Raw genomic sequence first — 27,038 nt, 5'->3', positions numbered from 1 at the left:
CCCATTCATGAAGAGGGTCCATCGCTGCGGCTGCCCTCCCAGCCCCTCCCATTCATGGAGCGCCTCCATCGCTGCGGCAGCCCTCTCAGCCCCCCATTCATGGAGCGCCTCCATTGCTGCGGAAGCCCTCTTAGCCCCCCCCATTCATGGAGCGCCTCCATTGCTGCGGCAGCCCTCTCAGCCCCCCCACTCATGGAGCGCCTCCATCGCTGCGGCAGCCCTCCCAGCCCCCCCATTCATGGAGCGCCTCCATCACTGCGGCAGCCCTCTCAGCCCCCCCCATTCATGGAGCGCCTCCATCGCTGCAGCAGCCCTCTCAGCCCCCCATTCATGGAGCCCCTCCATCGCTGCAGCAGCCCTCTCAGCCCACCCATTCATGGAGCGCCTCCATCGCTGCGGCAGCCCTCTCAGCCCCCCCATTCATGGAGCGCCCCCATCGCTGCGGCAGCCCTCTCAGCCCCCCATTCATGGAGCGCCTCCATTGCTGAAGCAGCCCTCTCAGCCCCCCCATTCATGGAGCGCCTCCATCGCTGTGGCAGCCCTCTTAGCCCCCATTCATGGTGCGCCTCCATCGCTGCGGCAGCCCTCTTAGCCCCCCATTCATGAAGCGGGTCCATCGCTGCGGCAGCCCTCTCAGCCCCCCCATTCATGGAGCGCCTCCATCGCTGTGGCAGCCCTCTCAGCCCCCCCATTCATGGAGCGCCTCCATCGCTGCGGCAGCCCTCTCAGCCCCCCATTCATGGAGCGCCTCCATCGCTGCGGCAGCCCTCTCAGCCCCCCATTCGTGGAGCGCCCCCATCGCTGCCGCAGCCCTCTCAGCCCATCCATTCATGGAGCGCCTCCATCGCTGCGGCAGCCCTCTCAGCCCCCCATTCGTGGAGCGCCTCCATCACTGCGGCCACCCTCTCAGCCACCCATTCATGGAGCGTCTATATCGCTGCGGCAACCCTCTCAGCCCACCCATTCATGGAGCACCTCCATCGCTGCGGCAGCCCTCTCAGCCCCCCCTATTCATGGAGCGCCTCCATCGCTGCGGCAGCCCTCTCAGCCCCCCCATTCATGGAGCGCCTCCATCGCTGCGGCAGCCCTCTCAGCCCCCACATTCGTGGAGCGCCTCCATCGCTGCGGCAGCCCTCTCAGCCCCCCATTCATGGAGCGCCTCCATCGCTGTGGTAGCCCTCTCAGCCCACCCATTCATGGAGCGCCTCCATCGCTGCGGCAGCCCTCTCAGCCCACCCATTCATGGAGCGCCTCCATCGCTGCGGCAGCCCTCTCAGCCCACCCATTCATGGAGCGCCTCCATCGCTGCGGCAACCCTCTCAGCCCACCCATTTATGGAGCGCCTCCATTGCTGCGGTAGCCCTCCCATTCATGGAGCGCTTCCATCGCTGCGGCAGCCCCCTCAGCCCCCCATTCATGAAGAGGGTCCATCGCTGCGGCTGCCCTCCCAGCCCCTCCAATTCATGGTGCGCCTCCATCGCTGCGGCAGCCCTCTCAGCCCCCCATTCATGGAGCGCCTCCATCGCTGCGGAAGCCCTCTCAGCCCCCCCCATTCATGGAGCGCCTCCATCGCTGCGGCAGCCCTCCCAGCCCCCATTCATGGAGCGCCTCCATTGCTGCGGCAGCCCTCTCAGCCCCCTATTTATGGAGCGCCTCCATCGCTGCGGCAGCCCTCCCAGCCCACCCATTCATGAAGCGGGTCCATCGCTGCGGCAGCCCTCTCAGACCCCCATTCATGGAGCGCCTCCATCGCTGCGGCAGCTGTCTCAGCCCCCCCATTCATGGAGCGCCTCCATCGCTGCGGCAGCCCTCTCAGCCCCTCATTCATGGAGCGCCTCCATCGCTGCGGCAGCCCTCTCAGCCCACCCATTCATGGAGGGCCTCCATCGCTGCGGCAGCCCTCTCAGCCCACCCATTCATGGAGCGCCTCCATCGCTGCGGCAGCCCTCTCAGCCCACCCATTCATGGAGTGCCTCCATTGCTGCGGCAGCCCTCCCATTCATGGAGCGCCTCCATCACTGTGGCAGCCCTCTCAGCCCACCCATTCATGGAGCGCCTCCATCGCTGCGGCAGCCCTCTCAGCCCACCCATTCATGGAGCGCCTCCATCGCTGCGGCAGCCCTCCCAGCCCCCATTCATGGAGCGCCTCCATTGCTTCGGCTGCCCCCTCAGCCCCCCATTCATGAAGAGGGTCCATCGCTGCGGCTGCCCTCCCAGCCCCTCCCATTCATGGAGCGCCTCCATCGCTGCGGCAGCCCTCTCAGCCCCCCATTCATGGAGCGCCTCCATTGCTGCGGAAGCCCTCTTAGCCCCCCCCATTCATGGAGCGCCTCCATTGCTGCGGCAGCCCTCTCAGCCCCCCCACTCATGGAGCGCCTCCATCGCTGCGGCAGCCCTCCCAGCCCCCCCCATTCATGGAGCGCCTCCATCACTGCGGCAGCCCTCTCAGCCCCCCCCATTCATGGAGCGCCTCCATCGCTGCAGCAGCCCTCTCAGCCCCCCATTCATGGAGCGCCTCCATCGCTGCAGCAGCCCTCTCAGCCCACCCATTCATGGAGCGCCTCCATCGCTGCGGCAGCCCTCTCAGCCCCCCCATTCATGGAGCGCCCCCATCGCTGCGGCAGCCCTCTCAGCCCCCCATTCATGGAGCGCCTCCATTGCTGAAGCAGCCCTCTCAGCCCCCCCATTCATGGAGCGCCTCCATCGCTGTGGCAGCCCTCTTAGCCCCCCATTCATGGTGCGCCTCCATCGCTGCGGCAGCCCTCTTAGCCCCCCATTCATGAAGCGGGTCCATCGCTGCGGCAGCCCTCTCAGCCCCCCCATTCATGGAGCGCCTCCATCGCTGCGGCAGCCCTCTCAGCCCCCCCATTCATGGAGCGCCTCCATCGCTGCGGCAGCCCTCTTAACCTCCCGCATTCATGGAGCGCCTCCATCGCTGCGGCTGCCCTCTCAGTCCCCCCATTTGTGGCGCGCCTCCATCGCTGCGCAGTGGCGTCACTAGGGGGGTGCGGGGGGTGCGGACCGCACCGGGTGACACCATTACATGGGGTGACACCGTGACACCGACCAAAATGCAAATTAATGGGACCCCCGCCCCGCCCGCGGACCAGCCTGCACGGCCCTAAACTAGGACATTTTTCATTCATTACTCACTTCCTTCGGCACTGCTCAATGCCTGGCTCAACCCTTGCAGCTGCTTTAGTGCGTCAGAAATACGCTTATAAGTGTGGGTGGGACCTGAGTCTATACGTGAAGGGCATGCAAAGAAGCAGCCATGTTAGAATATGAGACGAGACCATACTGCGGCGGTAGGTCAGAAAATAAAACGAGGGCTGCGTTTCCGAAGACATTAAAATGATACGAGAAGGGATTCTTGTCAAGAAAAGAAAGTTGTCTTGACTTTTAAAAAAAAGTCAGGGCGTTGTTTTAAATTATTAACGTGCGCCGACATGCATCATTCTCTAATAAGAATTAATTCTAAATACACGTAAAGATTACATTGCTCGTGGTATTTTTGATAAAAAGGTAAACTTCCGTTGTACATTTTAAGGTGATTATGTCTTGTCTGAGCCAGTCAAGTTGGCCGCCGCATTCCCCTGAAGAAATGCCACCGGCGTCTCCTGTCCCGGCCTTTACAATGTCTACACCTGTTCTCTCTAGTGGCCCTATTAGTTCTGTGACACCATAACTAATATACGTTTTTTTTCCACATATATTTTGGACACAAGTGTGAGTTAAACTGGTGTGTACCAGGGCCTGCAGCCTGTAGCTCGTGTGGGTTGCACGCAAGCCATCGCTCTGTCACCCGAGGGGCGTGACCTCGTCTCCCATGATGCACCGCGCCAGAGGCACCTCCGGTGTTTGAAAGCGGAGGGGGGAAATGGCAGCGCAATCTGCGGGCGGTGAGCCAGTGGAGCGGAGACGAGAGCGGGCGAGGAGAATCAGCAGGACCGTACTCAGCCGCAGCCCGTGAGTCTCCATCCCTTGGGTAAGTGCTAGTGCCAGCCGGGGAGACCACGTTGGACATTCTAGGTAGGGGCAGTGAGGGTAAATAGTCTAGATATCCTAAAAGGCCGGGAGTGGAGACATGGTTTTAATGTGGTGCAGGTCGCTTAAAGTCAATGGCTGTTAGCAAGGAGTAGACTACTCTCGAGCCCCCCCTTCCCACTCCACAGGTGGCAGGAGTGGGCATGTTCAGAGGAGAGGGGGCTCACTGTAGAGGGTCTCATGAGGGCTCACTGTAGGGGGTCCCGCGGGGTCAAATTGTACCCCAGAACAGGTACAACGAGTGGGGAGTGCAGTGGTAGGGGCACAGGGAAAATGTGGAGGTACGGTGCACGGAGGAGTACGTAGGTATGAGACACAGGGGGATGTGGGGGTGACACCATGAGTTACCGCACTGGGTGACACCAACCCTAGTGACGCCGCTGTCGCTGCGGCAGCCCTCTCAGCCCCCCATTCATGGAGCACCTCCATTGCTGCGGCAGCCCTCCCAGCCCCCCCATTCATGGAGCGCCTCCATCGCTGCGGCTGCCCTCTCAGCCCCCCATTCATGGAGCGCCTCCATCGCTGCGGCTGCCCTCCCAGCCCCCCCATTCATGGAGCACCTCCATCGCTGCGGCAGCCCTCCCAGCCCCCCCATTCATGGAGCGCCTCCATCGCTGCGGCAGCCCTCTCAGCCCCCCATTCATGGAGCGCCTCCATCGCTGCAGCAGCCCTCTCGGTACCCCCATTTGTGGCGCGCCTCCATCGCTGCGGCAGCCCTCTAGCCCCCCCCATTCATGGAGCGCCTCCATCGCTGCGGCTGCCCTCTCAGCCCCCCATTCATGGAGCGCCTCCATTGCTGCGGCAGCCCTCCCAGCCCCCCCATTCATAGAGCGCCTCCATCGCTGCGGCAGCCCTCTCAGCCCCCCCATTCATGAAGCGCCTCCATCGCTGCGGCAGCCTCTCAGCCCCCCATTCATGGAGCGCCTCCATCGCTGCGGCAGCCCTCTCAGCCCACCCATTCATGGAGCGCCTCCATCGCTGCGGCAACCCTCTCAGCCCACCCATTTATGGAGCGCCTCCATTGCAGCGGCAGCCCTCCCATTCATGGAGCGCCTCCATCGCTGCGGCAGGCCTCTCAGCTCCCCATTCATGGAGCACCTCGATCGCTGCGGCAGCCCTCCCAGCCCCCCCATTCATGGAGCACCTCCATCGCTGCAGCAGCCCTCACAGCCCACCCATTCATGGAGCGCCTCCATCGCTGCGGCAGCCCTCCCAGCCCCCATTCATGGAGCGCCTTCATTGCTGCGGCAGCCCTCTCAGCCCCCCATTCATGGAGCGCCTCCATCGCTGCGGCAGCCCTCCCAGACCACCCATTCATGAAGCGGGTCCATCGCTGCGGCAGCCCTCTCAGCCCCCCATTCATGGAGCGCCTCCATCGCTGCGGCAGCTGTCTCAGCCCCCCCCCCCATTCATGGAGCGCCTCCATCGCTGCGGCAGCCCTCTCAGCCCCCCATTCATGGAGCGCCTCCATCGCTGCGGCAGCCTTCTCAGCCCACCCATTCATGGAGCGCCTCCATCGCTGCGGCAGCCCTCTCAGCCCGCCCATTCATGGAGCGCCTCCATCGCTGCGGCAGCACTCTCAGCCCACCCATTCATGGAGTGCCTCCATTGCTGCGGCAGCCCTCCCATTCATGGAGCGCCTCCATCGCTTTGGCAGCCCTCTCAGCCCACCCATTCATGGAGCGCCTCCATCGCTGAGGCAGCCCTCTCAGCCCACCCATTCATGGAGCGCCTCCATCGCTGCGGCAGCCCTCTCAGCCCACCCATTCATGGAGCGCCTCAATCGCTGCGGCAACCCTCTCAGCCCACCCATTTATGGAGCAGCTCCATTGCTGCGGCAGCCCTCCCATTCATGGAGCGCCTCCATCGCTGCGGCAGCCCTCTCAGCCCCCCCATTCATGGAGCGTCTCCATCGCTGCGGCAGCCCTCCCAGCCCCCATTCATGGAGCGCCTCCATTGCTGCGGCTGCCCCTCAGCCCCCCATTCATGAAGAGGGTCCATCGCTGCGGCTGCCCTCCCAGACCCTCCCATTCATGGAGCGCCTCCATCGCTGCGGCAGCCCTCTCAGCCCCCCATTCATGGAGCGCCTCCATCGCTGCAGAAGCCCTCTCAGCCCCCCCCATTCATGGAGCGCCTCCATCGCTGCGGCAGCCCTCCCAGCCCCCCCATTCATGGAGCGCCTCCATCACTGCGGCAGCCCTCTCAGCCCCCCCATTCATGGAGCGCCTCCATCGCTGCGGCAGCCCTCTCAGCCCCCCATTCATGGAGCGCCTCCATCGCTGCAGCAGCCCTGTCAGCCCACCCATTCATGGAGCGCCTCCATCGCTGCGGCAGCCCTCTCAGCCCCCCCATTCATGGATCGCCTCCATCGCTGCGGCAGCCCTCTCAGCCCCCCATTCATGGAGCGCCTCCATTGCTGCAGCAGCCCTCTCAGCCCCCCCCATTCATGGAGTGCCTCCATCGCTGCGGCAGCCCTCTTAGCCCCCCATTCATGGTGCGCCTCCATCGCTGCGGCAGCCCTCTTAGCCCTCCATTCATGAAGCGGGTCCATTGCTGGGGCAGCCCTCTCAGCCCCCCCATTCATGGAGCGCCTCCATCGCTGCGGCAGCCCTCTCAGCTCCCCCATTCATGGAGCGCCTCCATCGCTGCGGCAGCCCTCTCAACCTCCCGCATTCATGGAGCGTCTCCATCGCTGCGGCAGCACTCTCAGCCCACCCATTCATGGAGCGCCTCCATCGCTGCGGCAGCCCTCTCAGCCCACCCATTCATGGAGCGCCTCCATCGCTGCGGCAACCCTCTCAGCCCACCCATTTATGGAGCGCCTCCATCGCTGCGGAATCCCTCTCAGTCCCCCCATTCATGGAGCGCCTCCATCGCTGCGGCAGCCCTCTCAGCCCCCCCACTCATGGAGCGCCTCCATCGCTGCGGCAGCCCTCCCAGCCCCCCCATTCATGGAGCGCCTCCATCACTGCGGCAGCCCTCTCAGCCCCCCCCATTCATGGAGCGCCTCCATCGCTGCGGCAGCCCTCTCAGCCCCCCATTCATGGAGCGCCTCCATCGCTGCAGCAGCCCTCTCAGCCCACCCATTCATGGAGCGCCTCCATCGCTGCGGCAGCCCTCTCAGCCCACCCATTCATGGAGCGCCTCCATCGCTGCGGCAACCCTCTCAGCCCACCCATTTATGGAGCGCCTCCATTGCTGCGGCAGCCCTCCCATTCATGGAGCGCCTCCATCGCTGCGGCAGCCCTCTCAGCCCCCCCATTCATGGAGCGCCTCCATTGCTGCAGCTGCCCCCTCAGCCCCCCATTCATGAAGAGGGTCCATTGCTGCGGCTGCCCTCCCAGCCCCTCCCATTCATGGAGCGCCTCCATCGCTGCGGCAGCCCTCTCAGCCCCCCATTCATGGAGCGCCTCCATCGCTGTGGAAGCCCTCTCAGCCCCCCCATTCATGGAGCGCCTCCATCGCTGCGGCAGCCCTCCCAGCCCCCATTCATGGAGCGCCTCCATTGCTGCGGCAGCCCTCTCAGCCCCCTATTTATGGAGCGCCTCCATCGCTGCGGCAGCCCTCTTAGCCCCCCATTCATGGTGCGCCTCCATCGCTGCGGCAGCCCTCTTAGCCCTCCATTCATGAAGCGGGTCCATTGCTGGGGCAGCCCTCTCAGCCCCCCCATTCATGGAGCGCCTCCATCGCTGCGGCAGCCCTCTCAGCTCCCCCATTCATGGAGCGCCTCCATCGCTGCGGCAGCCCTCTCAACCTCCCGCACTCATGGAGCGTCTCCATCGCTGCGGCAGCACTCTCAGCCCACCCATTCATGGAGCGCCTCCATCGCTGCGGCAGCCCTCTCAGCCCACCCATTCATGGAGCGCCTCCATCGCTGCGGCAACCCTCTCAGCCCACCCATTTATGGAGCGCCTCCATCGCTGCGGAATCCCTCTCAGTCCCCCCATTCATGGAGCGCCTCCATCGCTGCGGCAGCCCTCTCAGCCCCCCCACTCATGGAGCGCCTCCATCGCTGCGGCAGCCCTCCCAGCCCCCCCATTCATGGAGCGCCTCCATCACTGCGGCAGCCCTCTCAGCCCCCCCCATTCATGGAGCGCCTCCATCGCTGCGGCAGCCCTCTCAGCCCCCCATTCATGGAGCGCCTCCATCGCTGCAGCAGCCCTCTCAGCCCACCCATTCATGGAGCGCCTCCATCGCTGCGGCAGCCCTCTCAGCCCACCCATTCATGGAGCGCCTCCATCGCTGCGGCAACCCTCTCAGCCCACCCATTTATGGAGCGCCTCCATTGCTGCGGCAGCCCTCCCATTCATGGAGCGCCTCCATCGCTGCGGCAGCCCTCTCAGCCCCCCCATTCATGGAGCGCCTCCATTGCTGCAGCTGCCCCCTCAGCCCCCCATTCATGAAGAGGGTCCATTGCTGCGGCTGCCCTCCCAGCCCCTCCCATTCATGGAGCGCCTCCATCGCTGCGGCAGCCCTCTCAGCCCCCCATTCATGGAGCGCCTCCATCGCTGTGGAAGCCCTCTCAGCCCCCCATTCATGGAGCGCCTCCATCGCTGCGGCAGCCCTCCCAGCCCCCATTCATGGAGCGCCTCCATTGCTGCGGCAGCCCTCTCAGCCCCCTATTTATGGAGCGCCTCCATCGCTGCGGCAGCCCTCCCAGCCCACCCATTCATGAAGCGGGTCCATCGCTGCGGCAGCCCTCTCAGCCCCCCATTCATGGAGCGCCTCCATCGCTGCGGCAGCTGTCTCAGCCCCCCCCATTCATGGAGCGCCTTCATCGCTGCGGCAGCCCTCTCAGCCCCCCATTCATGGAGCGCCTCCATCGCTGCGGCAGCCCTCTCAGCCCACCCATTCATGGAGCGCCTCCATCGCTGCGGCAGCCATCTCAGCCCACCCATTCATGGAGTGCCTCCATTGCTGCGGCAGCCCTCCCATTCATGGAGCGCCTCCATCGCTGTGGCAGCCCTCTCAGCCCACCCATTCATGGAGCGCCTCCATCGCTGCGGCAGCCCTCTCAGCCCACCCATTCATGGAGCGCCTCCATCGCTGCGGCAGTCCTCCCAGCCCCCATTCATGGAGCGCCTCCATTGCTTCGGCTGCCCCCTCAGCCCCCCATTCATGAAGAGGGTCCATCGCTGCGGCTGCCCTCCCAGCCCCTCCCATTCATGGAGCGCCTCCATCGCTGCGGCAGCCCTCTCAGCCCCCCATTCATGGAGCGCCTCCATTGCTGCGGAAGCCCTCTTAGCCCCCCCCATTCATGGAGCACCTCCATTGCTGCGGCAGCCCTCTCAGCCCCCCATTCATGGAGCGCCTCCATCGCTGCGGAAGCCCTCTCAGCCCCCCCATTCATGGAGCGCCTCCATCGCTGCGGCAGCCCTCCCAGCCCCCATTCATGGAGCGCCTCCATTGCTGCGGCAGCCCTCTCAGCCCCCTATTTATGGAGCGCCTCCATCGCTGCGGCAGCCCTCCCAGCCCACCCATTCATGAAGCGGGTCCATCGCTGCGGCAGCCCTCTCAGCCCCCCATTCATGGAGCGTCTCCATCGCTGCGGCAGCTGTCTCAGCCCCCCCCATTCATGGAGCGCCTTCATCGCTGCGGCAGCCCTCTCAGCCCCCCATTCATGGAGCGCCTCCATCGCTGCGGCAGCCCTCTCAGCCCACCCATTCATGGAGCGCCTCCATCGCTGCGGCAGCCATCTCAGCCCACCCATTCATGGAGTGCCTCCATTGCTGCGGCAGCCCTCCCATTCATGGAGCGCCTCCATCGCTGTGGCAGCCCTCTCAGCCCACCCATTCATGGAGCGCCTCCATCGCTGCGGCAGCCCTCTCAGCCCACCCATTCATGGAGCGCCTCCATCGCTGCGGCAGTCCTCCCAGCCCCCATTCATGGAGCGCCTCCATTGCTTCGGCTGCCCCCTCAGCCCCCCATTCATGAAGAGGGTCCATCGCTGCGGCTGCCCTCCCAGCCCCTCCCATTCATGGAGCGCCTCCATCGCTGCGGCAGCCCTCTCAGCCCCCCATTCATGGAGCGCCTCCATTGCTGCGGAAGCCCTCTTAGCCCCCCCCATTCATGGAGCGCCTCCATTGCTGCGGCAGCCCTCTCAGCCCCCCCACTCATGGAGCGCCTCCATCGCTGCGGCAGCCCTCCCAGCCCCCCCCATTCATGGAGCGCCTCCATCACTGCGGTAGCCCTCTCAGCCCCCCCATTCATGGAGCGCCTCCATCGCTGCGGCAGCCCTCTCAGCCCCCCATTCATGGAGCGCCTCCATCGCTGCAGCAGCCCTCTCAGCCCACCCATTCATGGAGCTGTGGTAAATAATTTAATTACCGGAACTTAATTTGATGCGGAAAATTAATAAGAATAGCTCAGTAAAATAAGAGGCAGAATCCGTGGTATTAGAGGTTCGGAACGGGCTTTATTCCAAAACACAATTTCGAATTTGTGGGCTTCATATTCCATCACCACGAAGGTTCAGGAAGTGAAGGACAATACTTTATTGACAGATAATCATATTTATAGAAGAGGCATTATAGTGAAACAGGTGCAGGAGGCGTAACAGTTGATAACAGAGATAAAAACATACAAGCGTAACTAAAATGGGTGTAACTAGGCGTAACTAAAGAACGTCATTAGGTATGATGTCACAAATGGGTGGTTCCATGAAAGAATTTCGCAATGTCAGCAGAAATACTTGGCAGAGATGCGCGCACAGCAGCATGACGTGTGATTGACGTGCAACTAGGGGGTGAATGGGACTTGACATTTAGCTCTACATGTGGAGACAGAAGTCTGGGGTTATGTCAACCTAATCCCAAATCATATCTAATATCCTATGTTTAAAGAACTGTGTTATCCAAAAAGAGAGGTCTCTTAGGATAGAATCTTATTCTATACTGACTATACTGACTGTTAGTGCGTGTACAAGCGTCTAAGTGTCTACACTAGATGCGAGGGCAGAAATCTTCCATAGTAACAGGGCTATGAATTACTTGCATAAAGACAGAGGAGCCGGGCCCTTTTGCACGGTAGCTAGAGGAATGTTTACCTAAACTGTTAGACAGGAATGCATCGGATGAGGAGCGGAGCAGAGCAGATAATCTTGAAGGAGAAATACAGTTTTTGGCAGGCAGACAGGCCGACAGGCCGAGTCAGGCACCGTTAGCCGCGCAGGGAGTAGGACAAAGTTCATGGATACAGATGCGAGCTCAGACTGGAGCTTTCAGAGGCAGAAGGCAGGAAAAGGCTTAATGGCAGAATCAGGGCCTACTCGCCTGGACTGTAAAATGGGATAAATGAACCATATAAAGCCGGTGGCCTTTCATACTTAGGAATAGAATATCCGGCCCATTCATGGCGGATCTGAAAGAGGACATGTTGACGGTGGACGCACATGTGTTTGCGTCTTCATAACTGGAACTGGAGGGAACATACATGTACTTGTGATTTATACATGAAACCGTTGGGGTCCAAGATAGGGGACATAACTGATCATAAAAATCCATATTTCCACATTCCCTCCTTGTCCCCTACTTGCCCTTAAGAGATATCAATCTTCATCAATCCGTTGATCTGTTCATATAACATCATTTGTTCTTCTTTCTTCTTCCGGGATGAATGAAAACTTGGTGGTGGAATACACAATGTGGCACACAGACCACAAATCGCTGGTCCACATTGTAGGCATAAGCAGCAACTGAATAATATGAGAAAGCCAATACCTAGGAAGGAGAGCATTCTCCATCCCCAGGCTGACAACACGCCCCAGAACCAACCGGACCAAGTCCAGGTGCCTGGATTCTGGTGTATCTGGCTTACAATCTTATGAAGGCGGGTTATGGCTTTATATACAGACGGCGAATTTTCTGGTATGAAAATGCAACAACTTGATCCGATGACCCTACAAGCTCCGCCCCTATCGGCCAGGATGACGTCAAGGACAAGACGATTTTGAAGCACAACAATCCGCATAGCAGACTGCTCTTCTGTTAAATTGCCTAAGGCGGAAATAGTTTCGTTCACTACTGCTTCAAGGGTTCTGGTTAATCTACGTATCAGCTTACTATTAGTGACTGTACCTATATAGGGGAAGAAACCTTTATTGAAATCTGTGTATTTTTCCCATGCTGTTTCAGTGTAATCGACTATTGGGAGATCTCTCCGTTCTCTATTGTGTACTAAATGAGTATTTCTATGATAATCAGGAGGAGCTAGGAAAACAGGTGGCAAAAGGAATCCGATGTAACAGGTACCATCCCAATCTAGAGGCAAACGTGTATATGCAGTCTGACCACATATAAAGTAGGAATGGCGAGAAGCTCTAAATGTAGACTTGCCTTGATCACTGAATTCTATTACAGTGGTGCACTTACTATGGCCCATATGTATGGAACCATTCTTTCTTACACACAATTCACCTTTAACTGGAAATACTGACATAGCGGGCAAAATTGGTGCAGCTTCGGATTCAACATTCAGGATCATGAGATTAAGCGTGAAATTACCTAATCCGTATACTTCATTTTCTAGATCAGTTCCTGTTCTTTTGGGAAGTCCCTCCTTGTTAGGGTAGCAGACTTTAAGCAAAACTAAGTTCAGGTTTCCCCATACCCAGTTATCTTGATAAACTGCAGAATTCGAATCTAGGGAATTAATTAAACTGAACCATGCTCCACAGGAGCCATTGTGTGTGAACGGATATGGAAAGAGAGGCAGAATTCCCTTATAGTTCTGATAGGGAGGGAGTCGGCCACATATCCAACAATTTGTAGCATTGCTAGTCTGATGGGAATGATGTAACATACTAATAAAAGTGTTATTGCGCAGCGCAAATCTATAGGACAACTCATGCGGGGGTAATTCACTAAAAGAATGTTCAGCAGTAACATTGTAAACATGTTTAGAAATAGGATAATATACGTGCAACAATATACTTGCAACGATTATTAAAAGACTTAAGAAAAACAAAATTAATAACGTCACTGTGCAATGACTACGCAGTGATTTACAGTACGCATGTTGTTTCAACTGCATCTTTCTCTTTCTTTCTCTATTCAGGTCTAGGGGATACATGTCAGAGACAAATTCGACCGATTCACCTTGGAGAGGACTTAAACAATCAAATTGTCTGACTTATTAGACCGTAGTTTTAGTTTGTATAGTTCCTTATTGCTTAGTTCAACCAAAGGAAGCTTTGAGTCAATCGGTGAAGACACGCGAGGTGTATCGTTTACATCAGACGGTAGTCCATGAAATTTCTTGATGTGACTTGAATGTATCCAACCTTTGCGACCTTCGATCTTCACGGCTGTCCTCGTGGTGAGCAGTACAAGTTGAGGCGATTTCCACCTAGGATCCAGCTGAGTCTTCCGGTCAAAATTCCTCACTAACACCAGGTCCCCGGGAACTACGTCATGGGGTTTCACCTCGGTGTTGTCGGGAAAGGCTGCAGCTACCTGTGAACGACAAGATTGTAGTGCAGACATCAAGGAAGCCAAGTAATCTGTCAGCATATTACAGTCAACATCAGTTATTTTGCGTGGTATAGGCGTCCCCCACATATTTGGTGGTCTACCGAAGATCACCTCATAAGGGGATAGCCCTGTTCGAGAGTGCGCTACCATTCTCATGTAAAAGAGTGCGACTGGTAAGGCTACTACCCAATCGACACCTTTCTCCCTACATATTTTGGACAATCTAATTTTCAGAGTTTGATTATGTCGTTCCACGAGACCTGCTGCCTCGGGGTGTCGGACACAGTGAAATCTCCATTGATAGCCTAACAAAAGTGAAACGTGTTTCATTAGTTCGGATGAGAACGGCTGGCCGTTATCTGAGTAGACAACACGTGGTAAACCGTACCGTGGGAAGAATTCTCGAACCAACTGTTTGGCAGTAGTCGGGGCAGTGTAATCTGAGACCGGGTATGCTTCTGTCCAACGGGAAAGAGCACAGACAACTACAAGAACATATTTGAATCCTCGACATCGTTCCATCTGGATATAATCCATCTGGAGGACTTCAAAAGGGTGCTCAGGAGGCTGAAATCCACCCTGTTCTACGGGAATGCTTTTACCTGGGTTAAACTGACAACAGATCATACAGGTACGAACTTTTTGTTTAGCTGCTGCTCGTAAATGTTTGTTGAACCAAATGTGTTGAATGCTGTCTAGCATAGCTTTTTCTCCTAGGTGTGCTGGACTATGTATTGTATTAATGATAACTTGAACCATAGAATCAGGAAGGAACCATACAGATTTTTCCTTCGTCATCCATCCTTGATCCGTTTGGATCCCTCCTAATTCAGTCCATTTCTTTATTTCATCTGGTGTAGCATGTGTCTGTATGTCAATTACGTCAAGAGCGGGATCCTTAACCATCATGTAATGTGTTGGTGTCGGAACTATTGTCTTTGTCATGTCAGATGTGTGAGTTTGAGCAGTCTGTTTAGCTGTTCTGTCAGCTAGATCATTGCCTTGGGAAATGATATCAGTAACTTTCGTATGAGCTTTACATTTCATAATTGATATTGCAGTGGGTAGATGTATTGCATCTAATAAGGCATGAATGAGGGGTCCGTGCTGAATGTGGGCACCGTGAGAAGTTAAATAACCTCTCTCTCGCCACAGCACGCCGAAGTCATGTACAACTCCGAATGCATAACGTGAATCAGTGTATATGTTGACTTTCTTATTTGTGGCTTGAATACAGGCTTGTGTCAGAGCGATGAGCTCTGCTGCTTGAGCTGACAAGGTATTTATGCAATTTGTTTCAATGACTTCAGTGACTGTTGTGACTGCATACGCGGCCACTAACTCTCCTGTCCTTGTTCTCATACATGAACCATCTACATACAACGTCAGGTCTGGGTCTGACAATGGGACGTCTGTCAAGTCTTGTCTAGGTTTCGTCGTGATAGTAATAACTTCAATACAATCATGAGCTAGTGGGTCTGTTCCGTTTACTGGTAACAGTGTGGCAGGATTTAATGTACTACAACGTCTGATTTCTATGTGTGGCTGAAACAATGTTAATTCGTAACCGGTGAGTCTTGCTATAGTCAAGTGTTGTGTTTGCGTTCGGTTCAAGAGAACCTCTACTGCGTGTGGTACTTGTACTGTCAATGGATGTCCTAACACTATGGCATCGCTTTGTCTGATTGCTAAAGCTGTCGCTGCCACTGATTTCAGGCACGCAGGCAGAGCCTGAGCTACGGGATCTAATGTACTAGAAAAATAAGCACATGGTTTGTGTGATCCTGCTTGTTCCTGTGTGAGTACTGACAAGGCAGTACCTTCGCGTTCTGTAACAAAGAGTGTAAACTGTTTATTGTAACATGGTGTTGCTAAAACAGGTGCTTGACATAAAGCTTTCTTTAGGTTTTCAAAAGCTTGTGTATGTTCCTGAGTCCAAGGGAGGACAGTCGATGTGGCTGCCTCCTGTGTTGTCAACTGAATGAGTGGTTTTGCTAGAAATGCATACTGAGGGATCCACTGCCTACAATATGAAGTGAGGCCTATAAAAGCCCGCACCTCCTTTTGTGTCTTGGGTATTGGCATGTTAGCAATTAACTGAATGCGATCGGGTGTAAGCTGCCTTCCCTCCTTGGACAGCGAGTGACCAAGGTAAACAACTCGCTGGACACAGAATTGCAGCTTAGAAGGGGACACCTTGTGCCCCTTTTCGGCCAAAAATTGTAAAACCGTCAGTGAGGCTTTTTCACATTCAGGTTCGCTTCTAGCGGTGATCAGCAGATCATCGACATATTGGAGCAGGGCAGTGTTGACTGGCATGTGGATACTGTCAAGTTCTCGTTTCAGTGCTTGGCTATAGATGCTGGGGCTTTCTGTGAATCCTTGAGGTGCGCGTGTGAATTTAAAGCTTCGTCCATTTAAACTAAATCCGAACAAGTATTGGCTTTCCGGATCTATTGGGACGCTGAAAAAGGCATTCTTGAGATCAATTACAGTAAAGAATGTTGCTTCGGAATCAATGGCTGTCAGTAATGAAGAAATGTCTGGGACTACGGGGTATTGTGGTACAATACATTTATTTAATTCGCGCAGATCAATAACCAATCGATATACTGGCGGGGCTTTTGGATCAGTTCGTTTAAGAATCGGAATTATCGGGGAATTGCATACCTTGGAGTCGGTTTCCACAACCACTCCTTGGGTAATAAGCTCGTCAATGATTTGCAGTAAAGCCACTACAGCATCTGGGGGTAACTTGTATTGTCGCATTCGTGGTAGTACCACTCCTGTCTTTAGTGTGACTCGATATGGTGTAATATTCATGCAACCAACATCTGTAGGGCCTTGTGCCCATAAATGTGTGGGTACAGTCTGCAGTCGGTTATCCATGTCTCGGGACACATAGTGCCCTTTGAAATCACGTAAAAACAATCTTACTCCTTCCGGAGAACAACATATTATAGCTCCTAGAGCTTTCAATGTTTTTATACCTAACAGGTTTTCTGGACATGATTTAGTAAGCAATAAATCTGTAGTTCGTGTCAAGGGACCAATCGTAAGGGGAAGAGGCTGTGATACTTCGTTAATGATAGGTTTTCCTGAAAAACCAAGGGAAATATTCTGTGAGCCTGAGAGGGGTGCCCCTGGAACTTCACTACGTTTTATGGTTGTTCGGCTTGCCCCTGTATCAAGTAAAAATTTTCTATCTTGGCCTAATAGTTCACTGTGTACATAAGGTCCTTCTTGATCTACAGGGACCTCAATAAGGGGTAAGCCGACTTCCCTCTCTAGGCTGTTTCATGAGTATCGTTGATAATCGGGATAGTCATACTGTGCGGTCTGATACATCTGTTGTGTCGTTGTCTGTGTGGCAGCAATAGGCTGCGGTGGTGGAGCTGGCATAGATTGTTGCGGAGCCGGCATGGACTGTGCATGCTGCGGGGCTCCTTGTTGGTTCTGATCCTGTCTAAGTGGCCGTGGTCTTTCTTTTGTATTACCTATGGCGATATTATGTTTTAAAACTGGACAATCGTGTACATAATGACCTGGCTGTTTACAATAGTTGCATGTCCCTTTTACAGGACCTGCTGAAACACTGGACTGTGTCATACCCTTTTTATGACCGTCAGCTGGAACTGTCTGAGAAACTAGCATTTTCATTTTCGTGTCTTTCATGCGTCTTTGTTCATGTTCTTGTTCCTCTCTAATTCTATTGTGATGGTACTGTAGCATTTGTAACATTTGTGACGGAGTGTTACCTTGCCAGGTACTCTTGAATTTCAATACTCTATTCTTAACTTGGGGCAAGGCATTTTCAACTAATTTTGTCACAAACAGATGTGGATACGATTTGCTACTTGCTTTTATTCCACTATTTATACCAAAACATTTTTCGAATCGGGCATAAAAATCACTAGTGTCTTCGTCTTGCTTTTGTTTACAGGCTGAGATTGCACCCCAGTCTTCCTTTTTCGTAGTTAATAAACGTGGCAGTACCTGTACTAATAAACCTGGTAGTATTCTGGTCTTTTCCCCGAGCCCTAAACCTGGACCTCGAGCTGTTTCTTCGTTTTCTAATGCTGTCCAATCTATTTTTTGGTCTCCCACCTCCCAATCCTTTTCTTTGAGTTTTTCGTAAATGCCCGCAGGCATTAATACCTTTAATATTTTCATAATGTCGGGATAGGTATACTCTCCCATGAGCAACATGTCTTTAATTTCACGGTGGAAACCCGCTGGGTCTTTGTCATGACTGGGTACCACTTTCTTCATTTCTAATAGTTCCATTTTAGATATGGGTGTGTATACGAACACACGTTTAAACCGATTGTCATCACCTTTTATTGGGTGTACTTCGCGTAAGGGATTCTGTCTATCCATATAATACGTCGTTCTTTCCTTGATGGGTAGTGAGACATGTTCGGGGCATACAAAAAGAATGTACTGCTTTCTGGATTCTAGTATTTCTCTAATTAACTCAGTACCTGAACCTCTCCATTTATTCGTGAGTAATTCAGTCAATATATCAGGTAGGGGACCAGGATCGGAGCGTTGGCTTTTATATAATATAAGGAGTTGTTGAATCATATAGATACCAGCTAAACGCTGTTCATCTGGGGTGAGGTTCAAAAACGTATGTGCTAGTGTATCATCACTATATTTTCCGGGACTGTCAACCCAGTGAACGGCTGACCTGGCTAATTCTTGTTCGTCCATAGAATCGAGTATATGATAACCCCTTCGTTCTCGGAGTAATTTGTCAGCGGCTTGGAACGAATGTTCGGGGGACCTTATATTTATTATATGTGTTTGGAAATTTCTGTTATTATCTGGACGTATCGGACGTATCGGATCAGTAAAGCATCTAGTATTATTACAAGATCTCCCTCTACCTACATAGGCCATTGTTTCTAACTGTCCTGTGGGCAGTTCTAATTCTTCCTCCTCCTCCTCGTTTTGTTCAGGCTGGTCTACCGCTAATCTTTCTTCGTGTATTCGTTCTACTTCTTTGCGGATCTTTCGGCACATAGCTACTATACTTAATCGTTTATCATGTCTCCCCTCTGATATATTCCGACTCCATGCGGTAAGAATTCGCATTTCTTCTGGATTTACCCCTGATCGGTCTTGATTTCTGATCACACAATTTATGAGGAAACGTAACAGTTCCCCCTGTATTTCCACTTTCTGGTACTCCATGGCTCTATTAATACTTTCAGAATCTCGTCCTGACTGGACAAAGTGATATATGTTTTCTAAATGTGTAGTCATTCCTGGTAGCCTCCCTAAATATATTGCAGCTCGTCGGATACGTAATGATGCCAGCAGCATTTCGTCCTCTTTGCCGGGCACAGGGTCATATCTACAATCTACTAGAAGTTCCTTAAGCATGTCGGGAGTTACTAGTTTGGGCGTACGTTGGTGGGCTAATTCTTGAAAGGAAAGTTTATTTACTCTGGGTGGCGTGGAAAAAATGTTTGCTGTACCTCCTGTAGCACCACCTGGGGTGCTGGACGTGAAAGGATTCGTTGAACGTGATATAGCAACCATAGGTGTGGGTACAGCTGTAGAAACAGATGTGCTTGCCGGAACTTGTGTCGGAGTTTGTTGTTGCGGAGGTATAGACGGAGGGTCTTGGCGTTGAACCCCCTCGGCAGGCGGTCTATGTGGTGCAGTATTAGCATACTCGGGAGCTGCGTCGTCTAAATAAGAGGAGAGAAAAACATCTTCTGCGGTTCTGGGATGCCCTTTGGGATGTGCTTTTATCAGAAACAATGGAGGTGGCAAGTCTTTTGGTATCTCGGGAGTAGCCTTAGGTAACCCTTCGGCCAGAAGAGGATACATGCCATTCATAAGGGCATTTCTTTGTCTGTCTACTTGTTCTGATTTTGCTCGGGGTCCTTCTTCAATTAATAGCTTTTCTCTGACTTTATTTGAATTCTCCTTACTTTTCTCTTCCTGTCTGAGTGCTTTTTCTGTACGTCTATATGATTATTTACGCCATAATTCAATGGCATCTTTCTGTGATTGTCTAGCTTTCTTTTTCCATAATTCTTCCTCTATTTTCATGATGCAATCTGCATCCCAGGTCCCAGCTGCGGGCCACCTCTGACTTTCTGGTAATTCCTTGGTGTAGTCTACCCATAAATCAAGAAATAATATGGCGTCTAGGCCATGTTTATGATACATGAAGTACCCTGGAGTGTCCCTAGGAGGAATGGGAACAGCTTCTTCGAGTACCCCTTTTCTAGTTTTGATCTGTCTTAATCTCGAAAAGAGCGGCATATTGAGAACTGATCTGATACCTAATTTTGAACACGTTTAATACAACAAAACACAATAATGAACAGTCATTCACACCACAATATGCAGAACGTATTTAAAACATTTTAACATTTAACATTTGATGAACAACAATGATGGCCATTTAGGGAACTAGTCACTAAGCATAATACTCGGCACTAACTAGGTAATTCTGAATTATATACTAGACATACTTGATATACTGCTAAACAGTACAGATACACTGCTGAAACAGTGCAGACCGGATTTGTGTACCCAAACCCGTCTTGACCGGCACAACCTATGTGCACGTCAGAACGCCTCCCCGGCAATGGTACTCACCGGGTAGCTCGGAACGGAAGGCCTCGGAACTGAACTGAACTTGGACTTGGACCAGACTGGACTCGACTCGAAACTTCGGAACTTCGGAACCTGGTGGGCCTCTGTATACCTCGGATCTTGCTCTCTCAGCTAGGCTCTGGTCGGGATACTTCGCACTTCTCACCGCCTCGTCTGGGTGTTGATCGCAGCCTCAGTTACCCCCGCTCGGCAGGAGGGAGATACAGGAAATCCTGTGGGTACGCGTTGTTGTCCGTCCAGCTGTGGCAGGAGACCGGGCCTGCAACGCACCTCCGGCGCGTGAGATGAGAAAGTGTCCCTATTCGGGCGCCATATATGTGGTAAATAATTTAATTACCGGAACTTAATTTGATGCGGAAAATTAATAAGAATAGCTCAGTAAAATAAGAGGCAGAATCCGTGGTATTAGAGGTTCGGAACGGGCTTTATTCCAAAACACAATTTCGAATTTGTGGGCTTCATATTCCATCACCACGAAGGTTCAGGAAGTGAAGGACAATACTTTATTGACAGATAATCATATTTATAGAAGAGGCATTATAGTGAAACAGATGCAGGAGGCGTAACAGTTGATAACAGAGATAAAAACATACATGCGTAACTAAAATGGGTGTAACTAGGCGTAACTAAAGAACGTCATTAGGTATGATGTCACAAATGGGTGGTTCCATGAAAGAATTTCGCAATGTCAGCAGAAATACTTGGCAGAGATGCGCGCGCAGCAGCATGACGTGTGATTGACGTGCAACTAGGGGGTGAATGGGACTTGACATTTAGCTCTACATGTGGAGACAGAAGTCTGGGGTTATGTCAACCTAATCCCAAATCATATCTAATATCCTATGTTTAAAGAACTGTGTTATCCAAAAAGAGAGGTCTCTTAGGATAGAATCTTATTCTATACTGACTATACTGACTGTTAGTGCGTGTACAAGCGTCTAAGTGTCTACACTAGATGCGAGGGCAGAAATCTTCCATAGTAACAGGGCTATGAATTACTTGCATAAAGACAGAGGAGCCGGGCCCTTTTGCACGGTAGCTAGAGGAATGTTTACCTAAACTGTTAGACAGGAATGCATCGGATGAGGAGCGGAGCAGAGCAGATAATCTTGAAGGAGAAATACAGTTTTTGGCAGGCAGACAGGCCGACAGGCCGAGTCAGGCACCGTTAGCCGCGCAGGGAGTAGGACAAAGTTCATGGATACAGATGCGAGCTCAGACTGGAGCTTTCAGAGGCAGAAGGCAGGAAAAGGCTTAATGGCAGAATCAGGGCCTACTCGCCTGGACTGTAAAATGGGATAAATGAACCATATAAAGCCGGTGGCCTTTCATACTTAGGAATAGAATATCCGGCCCATTCATGGCGGATCTGAAAGAGGACATGTTGACGGTGGACGCACATGTGTTTGCGTCTTCATAACTGGAACTGGAGGGAACATACATGTACTTGTGATTTATACATGAAACCGTTGGGGTCCAAGATAGGGGACATAACTGATCATAAAAATCCATATTTCCACATTGCGCCTCCATCGCTGCGGCAGCCCTCTCAGCCCCCCCATTCATGGAGCGCCTCCATCGCTGCGGCAGCCCTCTCAGCCCCCCATTCATGGAGCGCCTCCATTGCTGAAGCAGCCCTCTCAGCCCCCCCATTCATGGAGCGCCTCCATCGCTGTGGCAGCCCTCTTAGCCCCCCATTCATGGTGCGCCTCCATCGCTGCGGCAGCCCTCTTAGCCCCCCATTCATGAAGCGGGTCCATCGCTGCGGCAGCCCTCTCAGCCCCCCCATTCATGGAGCGCCTCCATCGCTGCGGCAGCCCTCTCAGCCCCCCCATTCATGGAGCGCCTCCATCGCTGCGGCAGCCCTCTCAACCTCCTGCATTCATGGAGCGCCTCCATCGCTGCGGCTGCCCTCTCAGTCCCCCCATTTGTGGCGCGCCTCCATCGCTGCGCAGTGGCGTCACTAGGGGGGTGCGGGGGGTGCGGACCGCACCGGGTGACACCATTACATGGGGTTACACCGTGACACCGACCAAAATGCAAATTAATGGGACCCCCGCCCCGCCCGCGGACCAGCCTGCACGGCCCTCAACTAGGACATTTTTCATTCATTACTCACTTCCTTCGGCACTGCTCAATGCCTGGCTCAACCCTTGCAGCTGCTTTAGTGCATCAGAAATACGCTTATAAGTGTGGGTGGGACCTGAGTCTATACGTGAAGGGCATGCAAAGAAGCAGCCATGTTAGAATATGAGACGAGACCATACTGCGGCGGTAGGTCAGAAAATAAAACGAGGGCTGCGTTTCCGAAGACATTAAAATGATACGAGAAGGGATTCTTGTCAAGAAAAGAAAGTTGTCTTGACTTTTAAAAAAAAGTCAGGGCGTTGTTTTAAATTATTAACGTGCGCCGACATGCATCATTCTCTAATAAGAATTAATTCTAAATACACGTAAAGATTACATTGCTCGTGGTATTTTTGATAAAAAGGTAAACTTCCGTTGTACATTTTAAGGTGATTATGTCTTGTCTGAGCCAGTCAAGTTGGCCGCCGCATTCCCCTGAAGAAATGCCACCGGCGTCTCCTGTCCCGGCCTTTACAATGTCTACACCTGTTCTCTCTAGTGGCCCTATTAGTTCTGTGACACCATAACTAATATACGTTTTTTTTCCACATATATTTTGGACACAAGTGTGAGTTAAACTGGTGTGTACCAGGGCCTGCAGCCTGTAGCTCGTGTGGGTTGCACGCAAGCCATCGCTCTGTCACCCGAGGGGCGTGACCTCGTCTCCCATGATGCACCGCGCCAGAGGCACCTCCGGTGTTTGAAAGCGGAGGGGGGAAATGGCAGGGCAATCTGCGGGCGGTGAGCCAGTGGAGCGGAGACGAGAGCGGGCGAGGAGAATCAGCAGGACCGTACTCAGCCGCAGCCCGTGAGTCTCCATCCCTTGGGTAAGTGCAAGTGCCAGCCGGGGAGACCACGTTGAACATTCTAGGTAGGGGCAGTGAGGGTAAATAGTCTAGATATCCTAAAAGGCCGGGAGTGGAGACATGGTTTTAATGTGGTGCAGGTCGCTTAAAGTCAATGGCTGTTAGCAAGGAGTAGACTACTCTCGAGCCCCCCCTTCCCACTCCACAGGTGGCAGGAGTGGGCATGTTCAGAGGAGACACAGGGGGATGTGGGGGTGACACCATGAGTTACCGCACTGGGTGACACCAACCCTAGTGACGCCGCTGTCGCTGCGGCAGCCCTCTCAGCCCCCCATTCATGGAGCACCTCCATTGCTGCGGCAGCCCTCCCAGCCCCCCCATTCATGGAGCGCCTACATCGCTGCGGCTGCCCTCTCAGCCCCCCATTCATGGAGCGCCTCCATCGCTGCGGCTGCCCTCCCAGCCCCCCCATTCATGGAGCACCTCCATCGCTGCGGCAGCCCTCCCAGCCCCCCCATTCATGGAGCGCCTCCATCGCTGCGGCAGCCCTCTCAGCCCCCCATTCATGGAGCGCCTCCATCGCTGCAGCAGCCCTCTCAGTCCCCCCATTTGTGGCACGCCTCCATCGCTGCGGCAGCCCTCTCAGCCCCCCCATTCATGGAGCGCCTCCATCGCTGCGGCTGCCCTCTCAGCCCCCCATTCATGGAGCGCCTCAATTGCTGCGGCAGCCCTCCCAGCCCCCCCATTCATAGAGCGCCTCCATCGCTGCGGCAGCCCTCTCAGCCCACCCATTCATGAAGCGCCTCCATCGCTGCGGCAGCCTCTCAGCCCCCCATTCATGGAGCGCCTCCATCGCTGCGGCAGCCCTCTCAGCCCACCCATTCATGGAGCGCCTCCATCGCTGTGGCAACCCTCTCAGCCCACCCATTTATGGAGCGCCTCCATTGCTGCGCCAGCCCTCCCATTCATGGAGCGCCTCCAACGCTGCGGCAGGCCTCTCAGCTCCCCATTCATGGAGCACCTCCATCGCTGCGGCACCCCTCTCAGCCCCCCCATTCATGGAGCACCTCCATCGCTGCAGCAGCCCTCACAGCCCACCCATTCATGGAGCGCCTCCATCGCTGCGGCAGCCCTCCCAGCCCCCATTCATGGAGCGCCTCCATTGCTGCGGCAGCCCTCTCAGCCCCCCATTCATGGAGCGCCTCCATCGCTGCGGCAGCCCTCCCAGCCCACCCATTCATGAAGCGGGTCCATCGCTGCGGCAGCCCTCTCAGCCCCCCATTCATGGAGCGCCTCCATCGCTGCGGCAGCTGTCTCAGCCCCCCCCCATTCATGGAGCGCCTCCATCGCTGCGGCAGCCCTCTCAGCCCCCCATTCATGGAGCGCCTCCATCGCTGCGGCAGCCCTCTCAGCCCACCCATTCATGGAGCGCCTCCATCGCTGCGGCAGCCCTCTCAGCCCGCCCATTCATGGAGCGCCTCCATCGCTGCGGCAGCCCTCTCAGCCCACCCATTCATGGAGTGCCTCCATTGCTGCGGCAGCCCTCCCATTCATGGAGCGCCTCCATCGCTGTGGCAGCCCTCTCAGCCCACCCATTCATGGAGCGCCTCCATCGCTGCGGCAGCCCTCTCAGCCCACCCATTCATGGAGCGCCTCAATCGCTGCGGCAACCCTCTCAGCCCACCCATTTATGGAGCACCTCCATTGCTGCGGCAGCCCTCTCATTCATGGAGCGCCTCCATCGCTGCGGCAGCCCTCTCAGCCCCCCCATTCATGGAGCGTCTCCATCGCTGCAGCAGCCCTCCCAGCCCCCATTCATGGAGCGCCTCCATTGCTGCGGCTGCCCCTCAGCCCCCCATTCATGAAGAGGGTCCATCGCTGCGGCTGCCCTCCCAGCCCCTCCCATTCATGGAGCGCCTCCATCGCTGCGGCAGCCCTCTCAGCCCCCCATTCATGGAGCGCCTCCATCGCTGCGGAAGCCCTCTCAGCCCCCCCCATTCATAAAGCGCCTCCATTGCTGCGGCAGCCCTCTCAGCCCCCCCACTCATGGAGCGCCTCCATCGCTGCGGCAGCCCTCCCAGCCCCCCCATTCATGGAGCGCCTCCATCACTGCGGCAGCCCTCTCAGCCCCCCCATTCATGTAGCGCCTCCATCGCTGCGGCAGCCCTCTCAGCCCCCCATTCATGGAGCGCCTCCATCGCTGCAGCAGCCCTGTCAGCCCACTCATTCATGGAGCGCCTCCATCGCTGCGGCAGCCCTCTCAGCCCCCCCATTCATGGATCGCCTCCATCGCTGCGGCAGCCCTCTCAGCCCCCCATTCATGGAGCGCCTCCATTGCTGCAGCAGCCCTCTCAGCCCCCCCCCATTCATGGAGTGCCTCCATCGCTGCGGCAGCCCTCTTAGCCCCCCATTCATGGTGCGCCTCCATCGCTGCGGCAGCCCTCTTAGCCCCCCATTCATGAAGCGGGTCCATCGCTGCGGCAGCCCTCTCAGCCCCCCCATTCTTGGAGCGCCTCCATCGCTGCGGCAGCCCTCTCAGCTCCCCCATTCATGGAGCGCCTCCATCGCTGCGGCAGCCCTCTCAACCTCCCGCATTCATGGAGCGTCTCCATCGCTGCGGCAGCACTCTCAGCCCACCCATTCATGGAGCGCCTCCATCGCTGCGGCAGCCCTCTCAGCCCACCCATTCATGGAGCGCCTCCATTGCTGCGGCAGCCCTCCCATTCATGGAGCGCCTCCATCGCTGTGGCAGCCCTCTCAGCCCTCCCATTCATGGAGCGCCTCCATCGCTGTGGCAGCCCTCTCAGCCCACCCATTCATGGAGCGCCTCCATCGCTGCGGCAGCCCTCTCAGCCCACCCATTCATGGAGCGCCTCCATTGCTGCGGCAGCCCTCCCATTCATGGAGCGCCTCCATCGCTGTGGCAGCCCTCTCAGCCCACCCATTCATGGAGCGCCTCCATCGCTGCGGCAGCCCTCTCAGCCCACCCATTCATGGAGCGCCTCCATCGCTGCGGCAGTCCTCCCAGCCCCCATTTATGGAGCGCCTCCATTGCTTCGGCTGCCCCCTCAGCCCCCCATTCATGAAGAGGGTCCATCGCTGCGGCTGCCCTCCCAGCCCCTCCCATTCATGGAGCGCCTCCATCGCTGCGGCAGCCCTCTCAGCCCCCCATTCATAGAGCGCCTCCATTGCTGCGGAAGCCCTCTTAGCCCCCCCCATTCATGGAGCGCCTCCATTGCTGCGGCAGCCCTCTCAGCCCCCCCACTCATGGAGCGCCTCCATCGCTGCGGCAGCCCTCCCAGCCCCCCCCATTCATGGAGCGCCTCCATCACTGCGGCAGCCCTCTCAGCCCCCCCCATTCATGGAGCGCCTCCATCGCTGCGGCAGCCCTCTCAGCCCCCCATTCATGGAGCGCCTCCATCGCTGCAGCAGCCCTCTCAGCCCACCCATTCATGGAGCGCCTCCATCGCTGCGGCAGCCCTCTCAGCCCCCCCATTCATGGAGCGCCTCCATCGCTGCGGCAGCCCTCTCAGCCCCCCATTCATGGAGCGCCTCCATTGCTGAAGCAGCCCTCTCAGCCCCCCCATTCATGGAGCGCCTCCATCGCTGTGGCAGCCCTCTTAGCCCCCCATTCATGGTGCGCCTCCATCGCTGCGGCAGCCCTCTTAGCCCCCCATTCATGAAGCGGGTCCATCGCTGCGGCAGCCCTCTCAGCCCCCCCATTCATGGAGCGCCTCCATCGCTGCGGCAGCCCTCTCAGCCCCCCCATTCACGGAGCGCCTCCATCGCTGCGGCAGCCCTCTCAACCTCCCGCATTCATGGAGCGCCTCCATCGCTGCGGCTGCCCTCTCAGTCCCCCCATTTGCGGCGCGCCTCCATCGCTGCGCAGTGGCGTCACTAGGGGGGTGCGGGGGGTGCGGACCGCACCGGGTGACACCATTACATG

This window comes from Triturus cristatus, chromosome 1_1 (genome assembly GCF_964204655.1).
Source record: "Triturus cristatus chromosome 1_1, aTriCri1.1, whole genome shotgun sequence".
NCBI lineage: Eukaryota > Metazoa > Chordata > Amphibia > Caudata > Salamandridae > Triturus > Triturus cristatus.
This window is presented reverse-complemented; position numbering follows the sequence as displayed.